The sequence below is a fragment of the Bidens hawaiensis genome, unplaced genomic scaffold (assembly GCF_021521415.1).
Source record: "Bidens hawaiensis isolate Kalapana, Puna unplaced genomic scaffold, B.hawaiensis_p1.1 tig00017039_1, whole genome shotgun sequence".
NCBI lineage: Eukaryota > Viridiplantae > Streptophyta > Magnoliopsida > Asterales > Asteraceae > Bidens > Bidens hawaiensis.
In genome coordinates this window covers 340320-362806 of record NW_027492579.1, presented here as the reverse complement: position 1 = coordinate 362806, position 22487 = coordinate 340320, and the positions used below count along the sequence as shown (strand labels likewise).

General features: G+C 35.5%; 1 pseudogene across 1 annotated transcript; it reads right to left on the bottom strand.

The window, feature by feature from the left end:
• Positions 1-20180: 20180 nt before the first annotated feature.
• On the bottom strand, positions 20181-22239 carry LOC143552837 (cytochrome P450 78A5-like; annotated as a pseudogene). The gene is made up of 2 exons (XR_013138720.1): positions 20982-22239; positions 20181-20869 (listed from the first exon to the last, which is right to left on the bottom strand). The product of XR_013138720.1 is annotated as a cytochrome P450 78A5-like (transcript).
• Between the last annotated feature and the right edge of the window lie 248 nt (positions 22240-22487).

The window sequence follows — 22487 nt, the reverse complement described above, 5'->3', positions numbered from 1 at the left end:
ACAGCACAAAAGATAAGACAACACAAAAGCAAACGGCTAGATTTAAACAGAAGAAAACTCAAAGGGTTTAGCGCGAGGAGGCTCGAGCGCGAAGGCAGACACAGAAGGTCAAGAGAGCGCGAGCGCGAAGGCAGACGGAACCAACCTTAACGCGTCGCGGAAAGAACTACATTTCTAAGCGCGCCGCGGGAAGAATCACATTTCTTAGCGCGCCGCGGGAGGAACTAAAATTCCTAGCGCGCCGCGGGAAGAACTATAATTCTTCGCGCGTCGAGGGATGAACTACGATTCTTAGCGCGCTGCGAGAAGAACTACAAATCCTTAGCGCGTCGCGGGAAGAACTACCGTTCTTAGCGCGCTGCGAGAAGAATTACAATTCTTAGCGCGCTGCGAGAAGAGTTCGTCTCGCGTATCGCTGAAACAGGTGGTCTTCACGCAGGATTCCTTGTAAGGGGTCTGGCGCGTGGAGCTGCGCAGACAACCTTAGGCGGGAAGGAACAAAGGACAAGCAAAGAGTTAGAAGAAAAGAGGGAAACAAGGCGTAAGGGCGGGACGGCGACAAGAGGGAAAAGAAGGCGGAAAGAGAGAAGGAGAGGGACGGGACGGCGGAAAGAAAGAGAGAGAAAGAGGCGGGAAGGAAAATATATATATTATTATTAAAATATAAGCATAAATAAATACTAAATCATAAAAGAGATTGGGTCGGAGAAACGGGTACCTGGGTCGGGTCGGATCGGGGCAGATGTCACATGAATTGCCACCGGTTTTTACTTGCGCCGCCGCTTTAAACCCAATGTTAAATGTTACGGGGGTTGAATGTGTGATAGACGAAATTTTTTCAGCCTTAGATATGCATGAAGTTGACCCAAACTTTTCAACAGAGGCAAAAAATGATTTTAACTTGAATTTTAAATTTATGTATGACTTTTATTTAAATAAATATGGGTCAAACATACACATGCCTATGCTGGGGGGGTCTTCATCAAGTTCAAGTGCTACTAGAGTACGGGATCCCATGATTAGCCTTATGAACACCGTTCGCAACGTAACGGCTAAAAAACAAAGGGGGTAACACCCCTTCAAGCGAACTAGGAAGGTATAGTGCAAATGATTACTCTACCGGTTTATCCGAAGAGGAATATGGCACTTTTGATGTTTTGGCTTGGTGGAAGGTAAAGGAAACCGAGTTTCCGATTCTTGCCACCATGGCCCGTGATTTACTAACCGTCCAAGCTTCTACGGTAGCTTCGGAATCCGCTTTTCTCTTAGTGGCAGGGTAATATCGGTGAGAAGAACAAGACTAAATTCGGAGTCAGTGGAGATGTGCATTTGCTTAAAAGATCACTTGGACTCAATCGATCGTATTCAACACGTAACCACTCTCGAAGATGAAACACCACTTGATGTTCGAGTGCACGACGAACAAGAAGGCATTTCTACAAGTAATTCCGAGGAAGAAGTCGCCGCTCAATAATTACGACGAACAAGAAGGCTTTTCTAGAAATAATATGTCACAACTTTATATTTATAAGTTTAATGTTTTGTTAGTTTGTTTTTGAAGATTTTAAAACATGTAACCTTTTTTTTTTGAACTTCTTAAAGTAAATAAAATGAATTTTATGTTAATTGTTTTGTTTATTTTTCATGCTATACAAATACGAATCGTAGTTTAGAATCCAAATCGCAAACGAAAAACGAAAAAAAAAACTAAATGCACTTGTATTGCAAATCCAATGAACAAGTTTACATTGTACAATGGTTACATATTTAACTGATGATGTTCCAACTGATGAAACTCTGCAACTGATGTGTCACTGATTCATATTTTGCATCAGTGACAACAAACTCTGCAACTGATGAATGTTCCCACTGATGAGTATTCCTCATCAGTGGCAACCTTCAGTAGTTGTCATCAGTGGCAACATTCAGTAGTTGTCTTCAGTGGCAACCTTCAGTAGTTGTCTTCAGTGGCAAACATCTTCAGTAGTTGTCTTTTCTTCATCAGTTAATTGTTTATTTTTATGTTAATTGTTTTTTTTTTTCATGTTATACAAATACGAATCGTAGTTTAGAATCCAAATCGCAAACGAAAAACGAAAAAAAAAAATTTTTTTACACTGTAACCGGTTGGAACCGGTTACGGTACAGGAACCGGGTTAGGAACCGGTAAGAACCGGTTAGATAGGTTATGGGTCCGAGGGTGGGAGAACCGGTTCGGTTCCCTAACCGGTTCGAGCCTGGAACCGGTTTAATTGAGGGTTTTGACTAACCGGTTCCGGTTCCTAGTCCCAAACCGTTTTGAACATGCCTAATGTTAATGGCTCAGCATAAAGTTGTCAAACAACCCATTTATTCACTGCATTTTTTTGAGCCCATATAAACGAAATTTGTTTTTATTTAAACTTCAGAGAACCGATACAAGCCCATATAGATATTTACAAAGCCATATTATTCACTGCCTCTTTAAGAGCCCACATATTAGAGGTGCACAAATCGGGTTTTCTAAATACCTGGGTTCGGGTATAGAACCGGGTTCGGGTATGACTGGGTACGAGTATGACCGGGTATTGGTAATAATCGGGTAGGGTTCGGGTCGGGTATTGTCTCTAAAAATCATACCCTATGCATCGGGTTCGGGTCGGGTATAGAACCGGGTATTTGAATACCCTATTATCGGGTATTGAAAAAACTCTATTTACGGGTTTTTTCTGGTTTTTTTCCGGTATTTTTTTATATAGATTTGATTTTTTAAAAGTTTACACTTTTTAGGGGTATTATTCTGGTATTTTTAAGGTATTTTTCGGGTATACATCGGGTATTTGAAATACCCGGTTTCGGGTATTGGAAAACCTCGGTTCCGGGTATTACCGGGTACAAATCGGGTTTTCGGGTATTACCGGGTATAAATCGGGTCCGGTTCGGGTTCGGGTTTTAGTGCCAAAATGCATACCCTATCCGTACCCTACGGGTAAGGTTGGGTTCGGGTTCGGGTATTAAAAACCTGGGTATTAGAAAAACCGGTTCCGGGTATTTATTTCGGGTCCAGTTCCGGGTTCGGATTTTTTGTGCACCTCTACCACATATTACATGTATCTAAACAAATTACGGTAGCTTTTCCTTTTTTTAATACTAGATATAGCTAGAAACTCGAATTTGTAAAATGTGTGTTTGCTCTAACTTATGAAACTATGCATCTATAAAAGCTTGATAATAAAATTTATTTATAATATAACTCAACCTGAAACATATATGGTTTGTAACTCAAAAGGGTTGATACGCTTTGATTCCTTTTTAAAAAATGTCTCTAAGTTCAAGTCTAGTGGCAAAATATGGGAGAGTAAAACTAATGCTAGTAATAATATCCTATACAAAATCTTAAACCTCATGTATACTTTTTATAATTGATCGTAGTTTGTTAAGTGGTATCCTTAGCAGTCAGGCCTGGCCCATGGGCCAGCTAAGTCAGGCCATCGCTTTGGGCCTCCAAATATTTTTTAGTGTGTATATATAGATACAAAACACATGTAAAAAATAAATATACGCTATTTTGTATAGCGTTGTTTCTTGTCCCAACCGGTAGGCCATGCTCTCTTTCTAAACCGTTTCCCCCACCCATGTTCGATTCTCCCTGTTGCACTTATCTAGCAGTAGTTAGTTTTTAATATTGCTTTTTTATTCACCTTGTTTTAAGTTTATTTCCCCTATAATATGTATACCTTGTTTTAAGTTTTTCTTATGTATAACTTGAATTTGCATTATATACAAATCATATTTATTTCTTAAAATTTTAAAATAAATTTTTTTAATTTTATAATTCATCTACAGATTAAGTGTGTTGTTATATATGAACATGAAAATAGCTTGGTAAATTCTTAAAATAAAAATTATATAACATCATCTCTTTATAACCCATTAAGGGTCCCAAATTTAACCTTCGTTTTAGGTCACCAATATGGTTTCTATGCACGCCCTTCATTGCATAACATTTCTTTACATTAAAGGGGACAGCCCATTGGTAAAACCTTAGTATATCGAACTAGATTCGTTACTCCCATTTACGACGTGATCTTTAATTAGAACCCTTTTGGCAACGTTCTTTCGGTGACAAAAGTTGTCATTTTTTTAACGTTTTAGCACCTTAAATACCTAACTATAAAGTGGTCAATAGAACAAAATCTTGGATCATAGGATCATAGGACATTACAATATGTTTCTAGCTAGGAAGTGGATGCAAAATACATTGTGCTTATAGGCATAACATGACTTTTATTACATTAACTATACCGTCATTATATGCCTTTCATCATCATTCTTTTTCTTTAAACCAATCACAATACTCGCATTTGTTTTTCGGTGAATCGATTCTTATATACGATTATATGAATCTAATATCACAACCCAAATTTGGTCACGTACAAATTATCAAATCAAAGGTGGCATAACTAATAGTTTGCATGAATATTATCTTCATTAATTTAGTCACATAAAATCAAAGATCTCAAAATTTTTCTCTTTTTCTTTACTAGAGGTTTATTTAACTTAATTAAACCGAATCGGGACCTGAATTCCAGAAAGAAAAGGAAAAATCGCGTGCCGAAAGCTTAGAACTAATTCTGGATATTGTGATCATGTCTAGCACTTGTGTATATATTGCATACTGTATGCAGCCGCATGCAGGTTGTAAAGAAGCAACCTTTTTTAGACCTGAAAATGCTCACAAGCTTGAACAGCAAGCAACTAGTGATTAATTTATGTTATAATATTTGTTCATATTCTCTAGAAAAAGAGAACAAGAATCTGGCATACGTATAGGCTTACATCCTCATGGTGTCATCTTTTTTCATCCTGTTTATTATAATTAAGGTTAGTATTAAACTTATAAGAACATCCACCTACAAAAAGGCATGGTAAGGATGTGTACATCGGGCCCAAGTCGGCCAGACATCAGACGAATAAGAAGAGTGTCTCATGTTGGGGGTATGGCGAAGGTGAGGGTATATCAACCACGACGCGTGTGTTAAAAGAGATAAAATACTTCATTGACAATATAGAAGTTATATTCAAGCATATATGCGGTTGAGAGTCACAAACCCTAATAATCCCTACACCACCCCCCGGGCATTATATGGACGTGAACAGGTATGAGCGTTTCTACAGTAATGTCATATGTGGCTTGAAGTAGTAACGATTGAAGGGACATTAAGTCATTAACCATTACGTACACATGTTTTTGGCTAAAAGAGATGATGATGTGATGAAACATGCACCCCATAAAGGATACTAATCGTTACGTATGATCTAAGTAACTGATTCTTATGTAAAGTAAAGCAATGATGATTATGTATATAATGGATCTAAATCAAGCTTTTGGATTAACATACTAAAATATAAGAACAAGTGTCATAAGCATCATTAGCAAATTAGTGACCACTTTGATTCCATGCATGCTAGTAGTAATCACAATCAATTTGGTAGAGTGTTGCTCTCGTCTCATTGGGTATAATGATTGGCTTATTTATGATTGGATGAGACCTAGTAATGATTCACGCATGATATTGCATAATTTTATTTTAAAAATAATCCTAATCAAAAGGTTAGATCCTTTTGTAGGAATAGTTTCTATTAACTCTATCTACTCTAATTTAGGAGCATTTATTTTATTTGTAAGAGTATTCGAAACTACATCCAATACCTGATTGGGTATTTTTAAGAGAATATGTCAACTATTCATACTGATTTTAACGTTTCATAAACAATTACACAAAACATATATATGTTTACTAAAATGATCCCCGTAAATATACATCTCGTTTTATTTCTAAGTAAAATCCACTAAATCACTAAATTTAGTTTTTTATATCTTTTTTCAGGTAAAGGTAATAAAACTATCACACAAATTCTATGTCACATTTTCACAATGCGCCACTTAAGGTGAGTGGTAGGGTTTGAATTATTCTAATATGAAAAACTAAACTACTTTGTGATCTGGCTTTTAGTTTAAGTTAGTAAGCTCTTTAGCATGATGCAAATGACGCGACATGAATTTTGTACTTGTATATGTAGGAACTGATCTTAATAAAATGAATCACCCTTTATTAAAATTACAAATACAATACCATTATCAAAAGAAAGTAGTAAATTACAGGTTTAAATTACAACTTGAAGATGGACAAAAAAAATCAGAAGATTCTTATAAAGCGTTGTGTATTATGTGAATATCTGTGTATCTTTAACAAAGGAGCCCCTTAATAATTATCAGAAGCAGGCTACAAAACTCGGTCCTGACATAGTCGCGTTTGAGTGGTAGAAGCCAGTAGCACAACAGTATGCGTGTTAATCATGCCGCATTGGTGAATTGATACATATATATATATTTATTTATGTCATGTCCATTTAAATTCATGTCATGTTCCATATCAACCCATTTATTAATGTTTATTTATGAATGTGAAAAAACTAGTTGCTTCGAAACAATTAACAATCATTTAATTACTTCGACTCAAATTTAACTTCTTGTAATTGGTGTGGTTTAACTATGTGTTTTTGTTACCTTATCTCTAATTATCAATTAACTTGGATTTGAAAATTTTAAAATCAGTTTCACTTTGTAGAAGTTAGTAGTTAAAAGGAAAAATTGAAAATCAAAATATTTAATTTTGTATATTTACAATTTTCATCCTTATATCTAATGTGAACATTTTTTAAACATAAAGAATCTTAAACGAGTTGATTGGTTAACCCACATTTAAACAGGTCATATTCAGGTTAACTCATTTATTTAACAGACCCAAAACATGTTGTGTTGTGTTTGAGTCGTGTCAGTAATTGTCACCCTTACTCGGCAATGAGATGGCAGTTTGGTAGTGACCAAGACACTCTTTGGTTTATATCTCAGCAGAATGAGTGGAGTTCATTAGTGGCCTATACCTCGATACAGGGAGGAGCGTTTTTGATATCGGTTTGTTACCGGTGGTATCAAATTTTGAATTTTCTGTGCCGGTAATATTATTTCCCGAATTTTGTATGAAATATCGGTATCGTACTGGTACCGCTATCAAATATTTCAAATTTTCGGGTTCGGTATGGGTACCATCCCGAGCACATCCCCACCTCAATAGCCAACCGAGATGTAGAGAATCCAGATAGGCACCAAGCTCACACCGGCCTTCAAAATACAAAGGCAACACTCAAGAGGCTTGCGGTGTATGAGATTCAAATTGTGCCACCAAAGGACCACATCGCTCGTTGTCAACGCCAACGCAAGCGTTTTTGAGAGTGTGACTTTTAAGGCCGCTCGTTCCCACTAATTATAAAACACTCCAGCGTTTTTCTTCCCATTAATTTGGGATAAGGCCACTCGTCCCCTTCCAATTTTCACAACTTTTACAACTTCAAACACTTAATTTAGGTTATCGATATCTCATTCATCATAGATCAGGTTTAAAGGTGATTTGGCTACGCAGCTCTCACTTAAAAGTAGACTAACTCAACAAATAATTCTTATATTAATAGCAATATTATATAATTATTTGCGTTCAAGTTGGTGAATAATACATAATATACATTTGATCAATTGATAAAACTCCCCCCTTTCCTATTTTTTCCCGATAATCCCCAACATGAATAGATATCAATTCATAGTTTCATCATCAAGATGCAAATCCAACGGTTGAGTATTGCATGATAGGTAAGTGTTACCTTTAAATCCACATTTGTAAAGCATTATTCGTCTCTTAGTGGTTAGTAGATATGATGGCGTTGACCAAACCACCATTTACTTAGACATTATTACATCATTACACTTCACACAACATTCTTCCTAGTTTGTCAACCACTCAATGTTGTGTCCATTATGATCCTAGAACACAAATTTGCTTCTATGAGAGCTCTAAGATTTGTGTGCCTCACAATTCCATTTGAAACGTCACCACTTCATTCTCAAATATGTGATTTTTCATAAATCATTAAAAGTTACATGCTTAACATTGACTTAATAGGAATGAACTAAGAGTTATACGAACCCTCACCCACAATGCAAAGTTGATCTGTGGGGGTGGTTTGTGATTTTGGACCGGTGCCACATAGGAATGTTTTGGATGCTCTAAGACCCTAACCACTTAAATGGTTTTCTGTTGTGTTATTCATCTTCGAAGAAAAAAAATATAAAGTATAATCCTAAATTCAAAGAAAAGTGGTGATAAGCAATTTCAACTAAAATACATACCTTGAAAAAATAATTAGAAGAGAAAAATATAATATGCCTATATTGTACAATTTATTATGTTATATTACCTTTTACGTCTCAACCTTGATTTGGAACCCTAATGAAACTTAAAACAAAAATTCGTTACAGTTGACATTTTGGATCCATGTATAATAAAAAAAATGACAACATATGAGAAATGATACCGAATTCAAGCCACACCCGAATCCGAACCAAGCAAAAGAGAAAACACGCAAAAGGAGAACACTCTGGCTATGCGCATCCCTCATATGAATACGTCCAAAAGAGTGTGTGCCTGAAGGTACATGGCAGGATACTTGTGAATGCATGGGTTGTGCATAGCAAGGCAGTGAAGGCACCAACAGGGTGGTGACACCTGTACACCCGACATGCGCAAAGCCACTAATGTAAATTTGCGGATGGAATAATTGTACGAAGAGGTGAAACGACACCCATGATCTCCATTATGACAACCACAAATGGGACCACCCAATCTGACCTCGACACCTGGTCAAGTGATAGGTCTCCATCAGCAACTTCATCTTATCTGGCTATATAAATAGGAGGTCTCATCCAAACCGTAAAGGATGTCCCTCAGAATCTTATACAATACACTCTTTGTCCTTACGCCGTACGCACGGAAAGATCTCAATGAAGGCGATGATGACTCTTTCCCGAGATTAGAGCATCTCTCCATTTTAACCGTTCACCCACATTCGATCCTATTATTTATTTGCAGTTATCCTTTTTCACATCCAACACGCAAAGGTTCAAGACTCTCGTGGCCAACCCCTGTTAAACTACCCGTTCGAAGCCCATAACTCGTGCTTCTTCAAATACCTAATCCGAATATAGACACAGTTTTCATGGTTGAAACCAATAAATGGTCTAATCTCTCTAATTGAATTGATTATCCAAAGAAAAATCACTTTGGCCTCATGCCAAAAGAAATCATTATGCCATGAATAAAAAATACATCCTCTAAAAAGTGTCTAGCCCGGATGGATTAGTAGATCATTAAGCCGTTAAGCCCTCGCAACGACAGATGAGCCGATCATATTCAAATGTAATCTTTAATTTTAATTTTTAATAAATCACAAGTAGCGCGTGAGAGAAAAAAAACTATTGGGATTTTCATAAAGATGAGTTAGTTTTTTCTTATCATGTAAAGATTATAACATATAGATATGTTACGTACCTAGAACATTTATAAAGTACGGCATTTAGCATTCATATTTACTATGCGTATGTTATATTCCACCATGATAACTCCAAATGACTTTGTTTTATACCTTCAATATGATTACTTTGTTTAATCTGTTCCACACAACGAAGTCGGGTGACGCTTACTACATAACACGAACATTGATGTTTCATGCGCAAGAAAAAAGATCAAAATCCATTAACATCATAACTTTACACTCACAATAAATATACATCAAAGTGGGCATCCATATTCCATCTTAATATACCCTCAAAACAAGATTGGAAATGTACAAGTGCACTTATATCAGTACCGGGTCGATAAATATATATATTGTTACAAGAATTTGGCATAATATGGTAAAGTAAAGATAATGGGAATATAATCATGTTAGAGTGGCAAGTTGTGATGTTACTCGTGTTACATTTTTGGATAATAAAATCCCAAATGCATAAAGAAAGGGCCCTTTAAATGGGGCCAAAAGGGACCTATATGCAATTTTCTTAGGGTCTTTATGTTCTTATTCTTCAATCATCTAGGGTTTTTATGCAATTTAAATGTGAAAAAAAGAATCTATCTTGGCCTTTGATTTGTTCATTACTTCATAAGTAATCTAATACAGAGACATGAGAAACACATAATCTATTTAATTATACTATTAAAATAATATTTAATTATACTATTAAAATAAAACTTATTGTACATATGACATTGAACTTGGCTCTTTATAATGTATACAAGTTTCCGATTTAATAAATTTCACTTTATTATATATTTTGATTTAATAAAATTGTTAAAATGAAAAATATATTGTTAATAAGAATCAAACTCAGTACCTTACTTAAATTGTTTATGGTTTATTAACTCAACTAAGATATTTGATCCTAACTTTCTTTTTATTTCTTAATAAGTATATATTCACAATCTTCCATTTTGGTTTCCTTTAAAATACATATACAAATTATTTTTACTAATCCATGTACTTTAGGAAATATGCAATTACCAATACATTAATATTCATTATATAGGGTAAAGTTAAAATACAAAGGACAACAAAAATGAAATTGTGAGAAGTAATCTAGTCCATTGATCTTAGATTTGAATGACTGAGATTAATTTAATAAATAAAAATTAATGGAAATGCATGAAGATAATAACCAACCTTTGTTGACTTTCTGTCTCCACATGCAAGACACATGTCAATTCCTCCATCATTTTAAAATGTTCATAACTTTTTCATACGACATTATTTTTTTTAAAAAAATTCACCATAATATTAAGCGTTTTTTTATCTTTAATATGAGTATCATATTGTTATATAAAAATAAAAAAAAATAATTGGTTTTTTTAATTGTGTTTTTTTGTTGTTCATTGTGTCTTTTAGTTGATTTTTCATATCAATTGTATTATAGATTTTGATCATTATATTTTTCAATTGGTACTCATATTAAAGACAAAAATTAAAACAAAGATTACGTCATTGTGTCGTTTTGTTCATCATTAACTTTTAGTCATTGTGTAATACGTTCATTGTCTTTTATTCGGATTGACATATGACAAATTCATTTAATTTGAGAAAAATAGTATTGCGTACATTGTATATTACGTTCAAGTCATTGTGTAATATGTTGTTTCCATTGTGTTTTATGTTTCAAGTCATTGTGTTATATATATTCACCATTGTGTCTTACGTTTTAGGTCATTGTGTTATACGTATTGACAATCGTGTCTTATGTTTTAGGTCATTGTGTTATAAGTTTCACCATTGTGTTTTACGTTTCAAGTTATTGTGTAACATGTATTAATCATTGTGTTTTATGTATTAGATAATTTGTTGTTATTTTATCATTATTTTTACATATTATTATTACACAACGGTGTTATTAGTATTTAAAAAATCATAATGATGAGTTGAAAGACACAATGACGAAAAAACACAATGATGAAAAAAGACACAATGATAAGCGAAAATACACAATGACAAAAAAAGACATAATGGTGTGCGAAAAGACACAATGACGAAAAAAGACACAATGATAAGCGAAAAGACACAATGGTGTGCGAAAAGACACAATGACGAAAAAATACACAGTAGTGTGCGAAAAGACACAATGGTGTGCGAAAAGACACAATGACGTGATTTTTGTTTAAATTTTATATAACAAAACTCATACTCATATTAAAGATAAAAAAACGCTTGTTATTATCATGAATTTTTTTTTAAAAAAATATCATACGAAAAAAGTATAAACGCTCTAAAATGATGGGGTATTAACACGTGCATTGCATGTGGAGAAAGAAAATGTGTACAATTACCTCTATACCCTATGGCTTCTCACACTTCTCTCGTTTTTGTTATCCTTTGTAGAATATATTGACCCTCATTATATAATTCGTATATGTATATTTGACATTTTATATGTTTTTTCAACTGTGTGTTACACGGGACACTATCCTAGTATACAATACTAGTTAAGAACCCAGTGTATTATTGTAACATCCCGAAATTTCTAAAGTAATATTTATTATATTATTTTGTCGGGTGAAATAAACGAGTTAGTGGAACGATAATAATAATAGCAAAATATGAAGACTTAGTAGGATAATTAGATGGGATTAGATATGGACCAAAAGGAAATATGGGCCTTCGGTCCATGGGCTTAAGGGAGTATAAATACCCCCTAAAACCCCTATCCTTTCCATTCCATCCATTTATCCATCCTAATCTCTACACACTCCAAAACACACACAACCCGAACCAAGATCCAAAGGCGAGGATCCGAGCTCGTTGGTGCTAGATCGTCGTGACGAACCAAAGCAACAAGACCAGCTCGTGTTCGTAGTTCGACTCATTTACGGTACGTTTATATCGAGAACTTGTTCGTTTAGGTTTGGATTAGTATAGAAATGATAGATCTGTGTTTGTATGGTAAAAACGAATCCAACAAAGCTAAACTTACTGAAAATGGATATGATTTGATGGATTAATCGATTGATAAAAGAACCCGTAACATATATGCCTAAATCGCACCCTTTAAACATCGATGTTAGGTCGATTTGATGGTTGGGGTTTGTAGGCGCTGGTCAGACGATTCCGTGGATACCTAAATCGAGTTATTTGGTTAAGAAACGAAGATGATTAAGGGATTTAAGGACGAACAGTACCTGCAGCTGGACAACTTCGCCTGCAAGCTAAGTTCGCCTGATGAACTTCGCCTGCAAAGCTAAGTTCGCCTGATGACAACTTCGCTGCAAAGCTAAGTACGCCAGATGACAACTTCGCCTGCAAAGCTAAGTTCGCCTGATGAACTTCGCCTGCAAAGCTAAGTTCGCCTGATGACAACTTCGCCTACGGCCAAGTTCGCCTAACTGGTAACTTCGCCTAAGGCCAAGTTCGCCTAACTGGTAACTTCGCCTAAGGCCAAGTTCGCCTAATTGATAACTTCGCCTACGGCCAAGTTCGCCTGACTGATAACTTCGCCTAAAGCTAAGTTCGCTTAAGGTTTAACTTCGCCTAAAGTTAAGTTCGATTAGAAAATAAATTAAAAACGATAAGTAAAAGTAAGCTAATACTAGGCCACCAGATTAAATCAGGCGAGTATTGATTCGTGTAACTTATACAGTCAGCCGAGCTCAGTTAAAGAAGGGATTTACAACTATCGGAGGAAGAAGCAGAGTTCAGGTGAGTTCTAGCCCCATTTATGTGTTATGTTTTCGGGGCTGTGTGCATACTCGATATGTTTGTTAATACGCTTATCCTAAGAGATAAGTGTATGCCTTATGTGAATGATGTGATATGTATGAATGATTGCTTGATGGTACGTGAACGATCTTCGGATATTGCATGTACTGTCAGGTTGTAACGCTAAGTATAAGGTAAGTATGATATGTATGCTTATGTGTATGAATGTGATAAAGTTAATAAAAGCAGGAAAGGATGGATGTACGGTAACGAAGAGGGAATCGAACCCTACTAATATTCGAGAACTAGGGAACCGAACCCTACTAATAATCGAGGAAAGAGGGAACCGAGCCCTAATAATACTCAAGGAAAGAGGGTACCGAGCCCTAATAATACTCGAGGAAAGAGGGTACCGAGCCCTAATAATACTCGAGGAAGGAGGGTACCGAGCCCTAATAATACTCGAGGAATGTATGGCGTAATGCTCTTTATAACGTAAGATATGAAAGTAAGTTAATACAAAAGAAAGTATGAAAGTATGAATGAAAGAATATAAGTTTATGTGTATTGTATAGTGTATGATTAACTAGAACTCACTCAGCGTAGCTGACTTTTAGTATGCACGCAGGTGAGTAGGATGAGGCAGCTCGCTTGAGGAGACACGTGGCACTGAATAAGAGGCTGGCATCGGAAGACTCAAGACGTTTAAGTTTAATGTTTCGTTTATTTTGAAAGACAAAATGATGTTTTAAGACAAGACGTGTTTTATTATGAAATGTTTTATGAAAGTTTTTATATTCCGCGAAAGTTTTAATGAACTCTGATTTGTAAGAACTGTGTTTATGAGTAAATCCGACGCTAAAGTAAGGCTACCGGGTTTGGGGCCTTACAATTATACGGGTTAAATAAGGTGAAAACTATATTAATAATTTTCTTTTTTAGCTTTGCAATTAAGTTATAAATTTATATATTAAGAAACGTTGAATTGTGAAAAATAAGTGAAGCGATAAAATGTTGGTTGGAGTTGCAAAATTGTGACACACATCAATAAATAGTTACTTAATATTAGGCATAAATCACTTTAATATATAATGAACTCTAAACATAAAAACGTTACATGAAAATTAGAGGTGGGAATCTTGACCTAAAACATTTTAAATGGGTCATTGTTTTAAAAGTTAAATGGAGTTGATTTGGGTAAGAGCTTGTTAATTAAATTGGTCAAAATAGGTCATCTGAAATTCCATCTTGTTATTTTCTGGTCAAAATAGGTCGACAAATTTAAATAAATGGGTCGATGTGGGTTAGTATCCTAAGAAAATGTGGTAGAGTTTTGGATCTCTTCTCTATTTTGGATCTTATTGTCCATGATTGCTAATTCTATAGGAGTATCTATACAATCTTTAAATGTGGATTTTATTATTATTTGACGGAACGATTTCGCACGAGACATGTTTCGGCATGGAACAGGTTTAAGATTGGAACGGGTTCGGTTCATGCTTCAAACCAACACGAGTTTTCACACGAGATGGGCTGGTTTTGGTTTCTTTTGTTTCTTTTTGGTCGATTTCGTACTCGTTTTTTTCAGTTTCTTTTTTGTTCGGTTTCAACTTTTTTAGTTTCGTTCTGCTCATTTTTTTCAATTTTGATTGATTTGGTTCGATTTTGGCTTTTTGTTTCATTTTCTCCGATCTTTCTGGTTTCGATTCTCAATGAGGTTTTTTTTATTTTACGGAACGAGTACAACGGAGGAAACGTTTTAGTTTATTTACTTTTTTTGTATTTTGATTTATATTTTGAGTTATTATTATTTTTATTATTAATTTTGAATATTTTTAAGTAGTTTTTTCTGTTAATCGAAAACCTCTCAAAAAAATATTCAAAAATAAAAAAAATCATAACTCAAATTATAAATAAAAAAAAGTAAATAAATTAAAATGTTTACTCTGTTGTCCTCGTTTCAAAAAAAAAAAACAACCGAAACCCGTTGCGAGCCTAACTTGTTTCGACCCAAACAAAAACAACTTTTTTTAATTGACTCATTCTGACCCAAACCATTTAGACCCATGATTCATTTCAACCTCTGATCCGTTCGACCCAACCTATTTACCACTCTAATGTAAATGTACTGTTTTTTATTTGGTTAGAAATAAATATATTGACGTTTACAGTATTTGGCACATTTAAAATTATAAGGTACCTATGGATTGGATGATCAACAATCCTTCAGTTTAACTTTTAGGTCAATGAGTATATATTTATGCCTTTTAGGTTCATAAACAAAAAAAAAAGTAAATAAATTAAAATGTTTCCTTCGTTGTCCTCGTTAAAAAAAACCAGAACCTGTTGCTTCCCTAACTTGTTTCGACCCAAACCAAAACAACTCTTTTTTTAATTGACCCGTTCTGACCCAAACCGTTTAGACCCATGATTCATTTCAAACTATACCGGAAGCAGCCTCTCTATCCCTATGGGATAGAGGTAAGGCTGTCTACATCTTACCCTCCTCAGACCCTACCATAGCATTGCTATTGGTGGGATATACTGAGTACGATGATGATGATATTCATTTCAAACTATGACCCGTTTGACCCAACCCATTTACCACTCTAATGTAAATGTACTGTTTTTTATTTGGTTAGAAATAAAAATATTGACATTTACATTTTTACTTCATTTCATTTACAGGAAATGGTTTAGCCCCTTTAACTAGACGTGCATAAATCGGGTACTTGTAAAAACCCGAACCGGTTTTTTTAACACCAGGTAGAAATTAGGACCGGTTCCAGTCAGGAACCGGGTCGGTTCCGGACCCGAACCGATGCCCAGAAATGCCAACTTTTAGGAACCGGGTAGGGTACTAACCAGGACCGGGTATTACGAATAAACCGGTTCCACCGTTTTTTTTAAATTTAAATAAAATAGCCGTTAGAAACCGGTTCCAACGGCTATATAGCCGTTTTTGACCGTTGGAACCGGGTTTTTTACTATATAAAGCTTCAAAACATACTATAAATAGCATGTGTTGTGTGTTGTTAGTTAAACCACTTTCAAAACTATATAAGACACTCTAAATCACAATTAAGGTTAAACCGACAAAGAAATGGCAAGTAATGACGACGTTGTTATAAGTAAGTCCTTGCTCGGCTTACTAGTCGTCGTTTTTTTTAATAAAAGACGATCTCGTGCTTGGACCATAAAGTTGAAAATAATGGTCATAAAGGTCTTGAAGGTTTTTGTTAAATTTTTCACACGCTTCCGTCGACAACTTCGGGTCTTTCTCGTGCATACCCATGTTGTCGAATATTTCTTCGATCGTTCTCTCAACCCCATGAACATTCCAATATGGGTTTAAAGCGGCGGCACAAGTGAAGACCGGCGGTATGTTTTCAAAATATTTTAAGAACTTTTCCTTCATAACCGCAACAAACTCTTTAAAAGTACAAGACATGAAGTACAATTCTTGCAAAACCCAACAACTAGTAGGATAATAGACTCCCGATAACTTTGTTGTTGAGGTTTTGAACACGTCAAGATATTTCAACAAAAAAACCGACATTGACCCAAACACTTTCGGGAAGCATATCGGCCTCGCGTACGTCAACAAGATTGTTATGAAAACTTTGTAGAGTTTGGCGTTGGGCAAAAGCACACTTGAGCATATGACAAGTTGAGTTCCAACGGGTTGGAACGTCCCAATTCGGCCCCAAATACTTTCTTTCAACCGACTTGCAATAGTTTTTAAATTCAAGATGTCTTCTTTTACCACTTTTGAAAACATCTTGTAACATAAGTCTAAAAAATTTTAAATCGTCACAAATGTTTTCATTGTCGAGACCTTTTTGAACGACCAAGTTGATGATATGTGCAACACATCGAACATGAAAAAAATCCCCGAAACAAGGTGGTGAATATTTAATGATAAATTTATCGGCCGCCTTAGTATTGTTTGATGCGTTGTCAAAAGAAATCGAAAATATTTTATTTTTCAAGTTGTAAGTCATTATAACTTCATCAAGCAATTCAAACAATTTTTCGGCGGTATATGGGAACGGGAAGTTTTCAAAAGCGATAGTGCGTTTCATCAATTGCCATGTCACCGGATCAACCCAATGAGCGGTGACACATATGTATGATTCGGGTAACCCATGTGGTGCCGATCAAACATCGGTAGTTAAACTAACCATCGATTCTAAAGAATTAAAAAACTCGATTAACTCTTTTTTAGCACACTCCCACAAATTGATACAATGACGTCTTAAGGTAGTACGACTTACGTGTGTGTATCGCGGTTGTAGAGTTTCTCGAATCAACGACGTCAAATCCGGGTCGTCAAAGTGGTTAAACGGCAAACCTCGTTGAATAACGAACTTTGCCATTCTATCTTGAACTTTATTCGTGTTGTAACGAAATAGTGTACCATCTTTACCCAAGTCGACTTGATCGGTTGCGCTCAATGCCTTTCAAGGCCTTGCAATATGGCTTCTCAATGTGCTTTCTCAAAGTCGAGTTGGAATCGTGCTTTAATAGTGTTCCACATAGTTTGCAACGAGCCTTTTGATCACCTTCGACATTGATAACCAAATCCCAATTCTTCCACACATCTTGGTTGCGGTTATGGGTGACGACCGCAATAACTTGTGGGTCCTCTATAGCAATAACTGGTTCAATTAAAATGCTCATTTTAGCCTTGTTGCTAGTTTTTTTGTGGGTGCCATAATATTATTGAGTTGAATGGTCGGGTTTGCTAAACGAGAAGGTTTTTAGTGTGTTTTTGAGTTTGGTGTTGAAACAAGAAGTGGAAAACAATTTATATAGAGTTTTTGGACATCAAGAACCGGTTCCAAACGGCTATATTACCGTTGGAACCGGTTTCAACGGCTATTTTCCTCTTACAAACCGGTTCCAATGGCTATATTACCGTCGGAACCGGTTTCAACTGCTATATTTCTCTTACAAACTGGTTTCAACGACTATATTACCGTTGGAACCGGTCCCAACGGCTACTTTGACCTGCATTTGAATTTTTTTTAAAAAAAACCCATAGAACTGGTTAATTCGGGTTGGAACCGTAACCGGGTACATTTTGGAACCGGGTAGGAACCGATTGGAAATATAATATGGGGAACCGGGTATGGATATCGGGTATAAAAATACCTAGACCGGGTATAAGGTTAATCGAGTTGGAACTGGAACCGGTTCCGGTTCGGTTCCGAAACCGGTTTTTTTGTGCACCTCTACCTTTAACCCTCAATTTCATTTAAAACATTTTCTAATTATTGTGTGTGATTGTGAAGGATTATAAAGCCTGTTAACTTTTAACCCATCTCGCATTTAACGCACTTAACCCATGAAGAGAGTTGTGTCTTACTCGTTAATCTTTATCAAATCAGTTAATGATATACAGGTTAAAGTATTAAACATGACTCAAATCAAAATTAATTTATGAAAAAACACAACGTAAATATTAAAGTGGTCATTATGCGTTATTTAAATATTATTATGACGCAGGATAATAAAGCGAAAAAATAAAACATGAATCGATCAAAGGCTCATGCTACCTTAACTAAATGATGGATGGTATGTTTTTCTCGAACGGTATAGCTTATATGTGCATCTTTGTACTAAAAATTAGATAGGTATATTTTAAATTATCGTTTTAGTCTACTTTTTGTCAAAATGTTTGCTTAAATACCTTCGGTTAAAATTTGACGGAATAACCAACGTATCTTTAATATTAGTAGGATACAAAACTTCATTCAATATTAACCAAGTTATTTTAAATGATTTACTGATTCAAATAATTCTATATTTAACCCATTCAACTTAATATTTCAGTTTCTAGAAACCTTTTAAAACTATAACATATTTGATCTTTCACTAACATTAAAAACTGTTAGAATTTTGTGAAATAAACTAACATATCTTATCAAAGGGTTTGGCATGATGACACCAAACAGTTGGATAAGTGTTTTCTTAAAGTTCCGCTTTTTAAGAAGTGAGAGTTCTAGCTCTTGTGGTCATAAAAAATGGTGTAATTTATGATCAAGTAGGGTAGAGTAAAGAGTGTGTAAGTTGTGAATAAAATAAAAAAAACTAAAGCAGTAAAGCATCTTTAATATTAATAGAAAAACTTTTATCTATTATTAACAAAGTTATCAAATAATTTGCTAGATTTAGAGTTTTTTTTTCAATTTAAGTCATATAATAGTCTGATTTAAATCATTGCTCAATCTCAGCTATGTTGCAAACGAGCTTAGCGACTCGATTCACGGTTTTTTTTGTACTTATTTTATTTTATGTATATATTTATTTTTTTGTTAAACTGTTAAATAATGAATGAATAACAATCTCGTTTAGCTTGTTTCATATGTTTTCAGTTCAAAACCGAGTCGTTTGGTTATAAGCCAATCCGAGTTCGATAACTAACATCTCGCTTGAATTTGTAAATTCAGTTCGAGCTGAGCCGCTTGGTTTATAAAAAGGCCAAGTTTGAGCGAACCCTTGCTTGGTTTGATTCAACTCACGAACAACCGTACTGATGATTTTCCTTCTCATTAATTGTTTACCTTAACACTTTTCTTGCCATACTTACTTATAATCAAGATATAGGAACTTTTGAATCTTGCACCATATCGATCTCCCTCAGATTATTTGTCAAAATACTAGGTCCTCAACAATTACTTTTTTGTTTGCTTGTTAATGATAGTTTTTAGTCTTTCTAACTAGAAAAATAACAATGGGTACTTCTATGTCACCGATATCTCATCGACCATTACTTTAGAAAAAGAATGGCTCAAGTATCGATCTCATACTCAAGACGGATAACAACTCGTACACCTTCTTTGTTGACGACATTTAACACTAAGTTTATGAAAGTTTTAATCTACGACCCTAACAATTTTGTTACTTAAATATTTAGGCAAAAAACATGTGTAAGCGAACGAAATTTAGATAAACTGAAATGGTTAAACTAGAGAAGTGATGCACCACCGAAACAACATAGAAATAACATAGGACCATACGATCATTAGTTAAAATGTCACAAAACCAAATGGTTTGTGCATGTTAACCAACTTTTTTAAAAGCTAAAAACAACACACTTACTACAAACTCACATGCACACTACAAACTCACATGCACGCTCTTATTTCATGACCCCATCAAACCCTAGCAACAACCTTGCACACCAACGGCTTCTTCATCTCCAAAGAGAGCTTCAAACACTCGGACAAGTCAACTGAACCGGCTTCAACCCATTCAAACTTTTGAAGAAGCTGGGCCAACCAAAGATGAACCGTGGTTATGCCCAACGTCTTCCCCGGACACACCCTCCTCCCAGCACCGAAGGGAGCCAACCTCAAGTCCGAACCCATTATCGTCACATCCTCATTCAAGAACCGGTCAGGATTAAACATATCTGGTTCAGACCAAATTTTCTCATCATGAGTTATGGCCCACATGTTCACAATGGCAGTGGTCCCAACAGGAACCACATGCGGGCCCACCACAGTGTCTTGAGTTGCGAGACGAGCCCAAGACAAAAGTGGGCCGGAGGGTGCATGCGTAAAGTCTCTTTCACAATTGCATGAATGTAAGGAAGGTTGTCAAGATCTGAATCATTTACAGATCTGGCACCTCCGGTCACGCCATCAATTTCGGCTTGGGCCTTGGCTTGAATATCTGGATGTAACACCATCCTTGCAAGAATCCATTCCAACAAGATTGCCACAGTATCAGTTCCCCTAAATATCATTTCCTATAAAATAATAACAACGATTAATCAACTAAAATGTATCAACAAAAAGTGATAACAAAATAATAACATAGATATTATTCCTCTTATAACAAACACTAATTATAAAACGTACCCAAAGAACCGCGATCATGTCAGCATCACTAAACTTATTCTCCAACTCCAAATCAAGCAAAACATCTACGAAATCGCCAAGTTTCGTAGCACCACCGCGAGACCTATTTTCTCGGTGTTGCATGATAATATCCGCAACAAAAACATTTACCTTAGACACCAAGTTTCGGCACCTCTTCCTCACACCTTGTAAATCAAACCAACTAACAACCGGAAAGTGGTCACTCCAGTTAAATATTCCCAAAAGCTCGTAGCCTTCACTGACAAGTTTTTCAAGCTCGTACCCTTCACCATTTACACCAAAATCATCATACGATCTTCCGAACACGGACATCATGACATTGTTCAAAGAACCAAAGTGTAAAATCTTTTTAACCTCCACAACTCCATTCACTTCCATATTCGACACGACTTGACTTATCATTTTCAACCCGATACTTTGTCGAAAGACCCCAAACCCTGCCACCCGTTTCGGGCTAAACAAATGAGTCGCAGAGATTCTTCTTAAGCTACGCCAATAGTCACCATAGGGAGCAAACCCCATAGCACGATGAAACAATAGCTCATATGCGGACTCTTTAACAGGCCAATCAGCAAAATCGGTGCTGTTTAGAATCTCTTTGGCAGTATCCGGGTGACTCGAGATAACAAAACGAGTCAACCCGACAGAAAAGGCCATGAGAGGCTTAGCATTAAAAGCAGTGGAAAGCTTTGCTAGGGTTCGGTGTGTTAACGAACGTGTGAAAGCAAAAACAAGTCCTAACAACGGGACACCAGAAGGGCCAGGAATGGCGGTTTTTGGTCGGGGTTTGGAGAGAGCCCATGCGAGACCGCCAGGAGCGATGAGGAATGCAAAGATGGAAACAAAGACGACAACACAAAGAAAGACATTAAAGGTAAGAGCGGAAGAAGTATCAGGTGAGGTTGGAAACCAGATGGTTGAAGAAGACATGTTTATCGTTAACGGTGGAGAAATGCAGTGAGTGAGTGAGATAATTGGGTGGCATTGCAAGGGTTTAAATAGAGTGTATGGTGATTGAAAAGATTTGATTTACTATTAAGTAATAATAATCAATTATAAGTGACACAGTACTATTAATAATATTTTATCTTACCTTTTTTCCATAAGTAATTTATATCCATAAGTTATTTATAAATATTTAATTAGTAGCCGGTTTTGAATTCCTTCATCACATATAATTTTGATATAATATATGATTTTTAATTATATGTTATTTTTTTAAGTATATAACTTGTTACCACCATTTTTATTTGTTTTCAAGGAATGATCTTGAAACATACGAGAGTTTTAGAAATTGAAATTACGTTATGCCTTATTTTTATTAAAAATGACAACTTTTGACACGATCCGAACACTATACGTAAGTAATCAGATTTTAGGTTGACATATCTTACTTGTTAAAATGACTGTGTTCGTGACTTCGGGTAGACCAATTTGTTTAAACAAGGTTGTGCTCGAATTGACCCGCTTAACTAAACAAGTTGA